Genomic DNA, 6,084 nt, shown 5'->3' with positions numbered 1-6,084 from the left:
AAGATGAATGATGATAATATTAAAATCCTCTTTGGCGGCCAATGAACTGCAAAGTGTGAAGCCTCTTCTAAAAGAAAGGGAAGTAAAGTATTAAAATCCTTATCAAATCATCAATTCAATTTGACATAGTATAATGTTTTTCGGGAAAATGTTGAAGGTACAAAACTAAATGTAGTTCGCTTAACGAGAATTGTCGAATTTCAACCGCTATTGCTCAGCGATTTTGGTGGTACCAATCGATTTGGACACTCCATAACAATCCATTGCAACATATGGAACAAATATCGTAACGTTATTCTTCGTCAACTATGCAGTCATGTCTTGGATACAACCCTTCATATTTTTTCACGAAATGAAGGTGACTACCTGCAATGTAATAAAACTGACGAAATGAATAATTTGTCAACTTTAAAGAGTCAATCAGGATTCTGAATGTTGTATCTTTTGGTGCTATATTTGCGTTTTCAAAACTCATGAATTAATTCGTTATGTTTACAAATAATCTGCACATAACACATTCAGTTTTGGTGTCTTCCCCTTTGGCATGGGATTACGTCTTATCGCAAAAAATTTGACCCGAATTTTTCATTTTCTCATAAGGGTGCCTATTTCTACGTTAGAGTTATCCTGAAAATATTTTGTTCTCCAAAAATTCATAGCTTTTGAGCTGGTTACAATATCAATACTCATTATAATTTCTATTCCTAGACTATACTGTGACTTGAATCGAATATTACACTTGCAAAAAAAATTGTGTTTTATTTTCGTAATTATTTATGGTACATGAGAACCCGGATTATCCGCGGAATAGTCTAGCAACGTCACCTAGGATAACGGAAATCGCGAATGAAGCAATAGAGGGCTAAAAATAAAATGACAACGCGAAAAAAAGATACTTCTATCCCTGATCGCTGGAGGCCTCAAGTGGGATATAATATTGTATTTCACTTTAGTTTGTGATCTGTACTTTTCCTGTGAGACCTATAACAAAGCCGTTCACAGCAAAGTTATGCTAATAAATAAAATCCTTTGAGAACAAAGGTACTCACGGGATGAACCTACTAGCGAGCGTTCACTCACAGAAAAGCACAGAGTCAAGCCCCTGCGAAGCTTCGGTAAATAGATTCAGAAAATGGTAGAGGGTTATGAATTTCTTCTAGATGTTTTGGAAACGTTGGTTGACGATGTATCATTCACATCCACTCAAGCACAACAAGAGGGCACATAAAAAATATCCTAGACTCAAAAGGAATTGTGAAATGTGAAGCATTCAATTTGACTTTTGATTGACCCGATTTGAGCTCCTCAAATTGTACCGACCAAAAGGAGCAACCAGAGTAACAGCGAAATACATTTTGAACACAAGCGAAATACCGCGTCGTAGGCGCAACCCTTTTGTGTTTCTCATGTCAGTCAGTGTGCATAAAGGGTGTGTCACATCAAATTGCATCACGGAAAAAACGTTGTAGAAATTCGCCCAGTAGACCGATCCTTTTGAAAATTTTAGACAGTAAAATAAAAACTATTAAACAACTTTTGGCATTTTCTTTTTATTCATACTTCAAGCCCAAGCCCGTATGCTCGCACCTTCCTCTTTACCCCGTCCATAAGGTTCTGTACAACGTCAGGTTGTAGTTTTATTAAAATTTTAAAATTAAATTTCTACAGCGTTTTTTCCGTGATGCAACTTGATGTGACACACCCTTTATATTATGCTGCAGCGCTGCGAAACGATCTCTTCGCATTGTTTGTTCATCTGAGGAGATCACACCTTTGCGTTTCGTAAGAGTTAGATTTATAATATTTCGGCTTTCACCCTCGCAAACGGCTGAATGCTTTAAGCGGGTCTTTATCAAGGCTTCAGTTGGTGCTAAACCCGTTTGTTTTGACGTAGGAGTAGATCTAACAGAAATATGTGGGCGATCAGGTGTATGGCACGATTATCGCTATCTCACTCTACCTACCGTCACGGCCTATCTCACTATCCCTCTGCTGTAAAAGTTCATCATCGACATCACGATATGTCAGATGGTGGTAAATTGGTAATTCGAGATGACAGTAAAATAGTGTCGACGTCTGTTGGCGACTTCACATTAGGGCCATAATTTGGGTCCCAAACTCGTTAGTGTAATCTCTATCAGATTTGAAGACACGAAGCCGGTTTTTAAATTTTAAAATTTGAATGAAAATTTTCACATCATGTTATTCAATTACTTGAAACACGTATTTCTGAATTCCATTCAATCATATGGCTATACAATTCCAACATTGTTACCGATTTTTTTCATTATAATATAAAGCTGTCTTCATAAACAATTTTCGTATGAAACATCTTCCCTGCAAACAAAAATGTTTTTAATTTGAATTGAATACTAATTTGATATGGAAAAGTTAATTTTCTTTCATAATTTTAATTTTGAAAACGTTCATTCCGACCGAAAATCAGCTATTCTTTGACGCTCCCCTTAACTAGTAAACGAATCTCAATGCCGTCAACGCGAATCGCTGGTTTGAAGAAAACAAATACTTTTGACGTTTGAGATGTTGGCACCAAAAACATGGCGGATGCCATACAGCTATGGGCGATAAAATAAAAACTAAATACTGAACATGTCGGAAAAATCAAATACTTCAAACGCTTATAACTCGACCATTTCGTAATAGTTCGCAAATATGCTTGCATCAATTGATAGGAAATATTTCTATACATCTATCACAAGCAGGTTGTCGGTCTGTAGTACAATGTAAATTATCAGCCGGTCCATCTCCTCCAGTGATCGGCATAATGGCTAGGTGCGGCCAGAAGATTACAACCTCCTTCGCATGATACTACTTGATGACGGCGGTAACTTTCGGCAGACACTACGTAATGTAAACCCCGGAAAGAAGAACATTGGACATTCCTTTCTCGTTGATCGTCAGCCACAGAAGGACTTCCTCGAGAACATGGTGTGGGAGATATATTTGACGTTATCGCTTACCTCTTTGGTAGGAGACGTGAAGTACCCGGTCCCCTACCAGTTGGTCAGTTGTTTAAACCTCCCGGCCCAAGGCGCGGAACGATGGGGCCACCTTGTCAGTCTCCCATTTTAGCTTCCGATACTCCTTACGGTCGCAAAGCACCATCGGGCGGCCGGACCCAGGCTTCCGTTCGACGCTCCAGAAGGGAGGGGATGTTGTAAATATCGGATTGGCTAATGTTTGCATTAAAAAAATGGACTTTTTTCGGGTGGTGACAAAATACTAAGACAGATAATTGAGTTTGATGAATTTTCCATGGAAAGTAATTATATTAGCTTACTTGAAAAAAAAAACCCTTCCGGCAGTTAACCGGAACATTCGTCATGGCGGACAAATACATACGCGTAGGCATGTTTTGAGTTCTACATTCGTTTTTTTTAATCAATTCCTTCTCAGTTCTCGCGGCAAAATTGTTGGAGTAGATCTTACGCTTCAGGTTTGCCCACAAATTCTCGATGAGACGCAGCTGGAGCGGGTTCGGCGACTTGGGTACCACATCGATATTCAGCCGCTCCATCTCCTCTAACGATCGCTTCGAGTAGTGGGCCGACGCCAGATTCGGCCAGAACACCGCGTCTTCGCACTTATGGTATTTCTTGATGAACGACGCAACTTCCGGCAGGCACTCCGTACTAACGTTTGCATTAAAAAATAGACAAAAAATGCCGATTTTTTTTTGGGTTTACTTTCACACGCACTGACGGGACTACCCATGCAGCATCAATCATGGTAACCCATGAGTCAGCCGAAAAAATTTGACAGCTCTATCAGTCGAACTGTAACCGTGATGGCGAAAACAGTGAAGCTACACCGTTCAGAAGTGTGCGCGTTCAAAGAACGGTACTCAACCGCGTCGAAAACGGACATCGTGCGGCACTTTGTGGACGCCGGATACGCCCGTTCCGGCATCTACAACCTCTTGGCACTATTGGACAACAATCAGAGCATCGAAAGAAAACCCGGTTCCGGACGGTCGACGACCCTGAGCGACAAGAAGCTCCAAAGAATGCTAAGGAGGAAGATCGAGGGAAAAGTGGCTACATCGCTGCATGCGCTTGGGCGGAAGATCGGTGCAACCGGCAAAACAGTGAACAAGTAACCTGGCGAACATGGACATACATGTCAGGAAGTCACGTTCACTGGTCTCGGAGCTGCAGGCAATGATGCAGCGACAGCGGCTGAATAAGATGGTCAAGTCGATTTTTCCGGCTAATCGCAACGTGGCGGTGGTGATGGACTACGAAACCTATCTCACCCTGGATGGCAATGACTGGCTGGGCACTTCGTATTTCACTTCCCCCACGAAGGAAGTGAGCTCCGAAGTGAAGTTTATTTCAAACACCTAGTTAACCAAGAAGGTGCTGCTGTGGCTGACAATCAGTGGGAATGGGGATGTCAAAGCCGCTCTTCTTTAGCTTTGGAATGGCCTCCGGTCTCCGGTACCCTGCCAGTCGTTGCCATCCAGGGTGAGAAAGGTTTCGTCGTCCATCACCACCGCCACGTCGCGATTCACCGGGAAAATCGACTTGACCATCTTATTCAGCCGCTACCGCTGCATCATTGCCTGCAGTGTCTCACGATGCCCAATTTATTCGCTCCGAGGTGGAGCTGGAAATACGAAGAAAGCTTCTGCAAATCAACTAAGAACGTTGACATTTGTTTTTGCATTCCACAGTTTTGAATGTTTCGCGCATGGACACAACAATAAAGTTCAAATGGCCAGTTTTATAAATAAAGATAGTTATTGTGTTCTGCACTATATACTTCAATTCAACCGACTTCTTACATATCTCTGGAAACTCAGAAAAAATTAATGGTTCTATAGTTGTGAAATGCATTGTCAATCGTAGCAACCCTGTGGAATTCAAAAACAAATGTCAACGTTCTTAGTTGATTTGCGGAAGCTATCTTCGTATTTCCAGCCCCACCTCGGAGCGAATAAATTGGGCATCTTCTTGTCCAAATGATAAAACGTTTGCATTAAATAAATGGACAAAAATTGACGATTTTTCATGGGTTTACCTTCACACGCTCTGACGAAACTACTCATGCGGCATCAATCATAGTAACCCAGTGAACTTAAATTCCAGTGTTTCATGACTATAGAAGCAGATGGAAAAACTCTCACTCCTTTACAAAATTAACGTTAATTTCACATATATTACGATAAGTTTCTTCGGGGTTTTGACCAAGTTGCGCCATGTTGTAGTGTGTATCTCGTTCTACGTAGATGATACTGCTCGTTTAAACTGTTCAAATCACTCATACTCCTTGTAAGCTGTATCTACTATTCGTACGATCATTCCTCATAAGTAATTGATATAGTTTTGATCTGGTAAACAAGCTGACCAGTCCAGAATCTGTAGCCCCTATTCAATAAGCTTTGCTTTGAATTTCCGGATGTTATGGTTATTTCTAAAACTGGACAAACTATGATCATTTTTTGGACAAACCATGATCAGAGGTGATCAAACTATGATCATAATTTCTCCTTGAGGAAAATCGTTAAAAAACATAAAATTTTTTATAATTTCACGTCTTATGGTAGTATTAGCAACTAGAGACATGGGGCTTTTCAACGAACCCAAACTCGTATCGATTATATGTGATTTTCATGAAGAAAAATCGATTTGCATTTACTAGTTGCTTAAAAACACCCAAGACAAACCAAGATCATTTACCCTACTGCTGTTTTTACATCAAAAACAATGTTTTGCATCAATTTTTTTTTAAATCCGAAAAGCCATGTCATGGTTTGATGAATGAGGGCTTCAAATTCTGGACTGGTCAGCTTGTTTACCGGATCAAAACCCTATCAAGAACGTATGAAGAGCGACCGTACGAATAGTAGAAGTTGCTTACAAGCAGTATGAGTGATTTGAAGAATTTAAACGAGCAGTATCCTCTGCCTAGAACAAGATACACACTACACTGCGTTTCATAACTATAGGACCACTCCATTCTTCTAAGTTTCCAGAGATATATAAGATGTCAGTTACATTGAAGTATATAGTGTAGGATATAATAACTATCTTCATTTATAGGACTGGCCATTTGAACTTT

This window comes from Toxorhynchites rutilus, chromosome 3 (genome assembly GCF_029784135.1).
Source record: "Toxorhynchites rutilus septentrionalis strain SRP chromosome 3, ASM2978413v1, whole genome shotgun sequence".
Classification (NCBI taxonomy): Eukaryota; Metazoa; Arthropoda; class Insecta; order Diptera; family Culicidae; genus Toxorhynchites; species Toxorhynchites rutilus.
Note: the sequence above shows the minus strand (reverse complement) of the source record.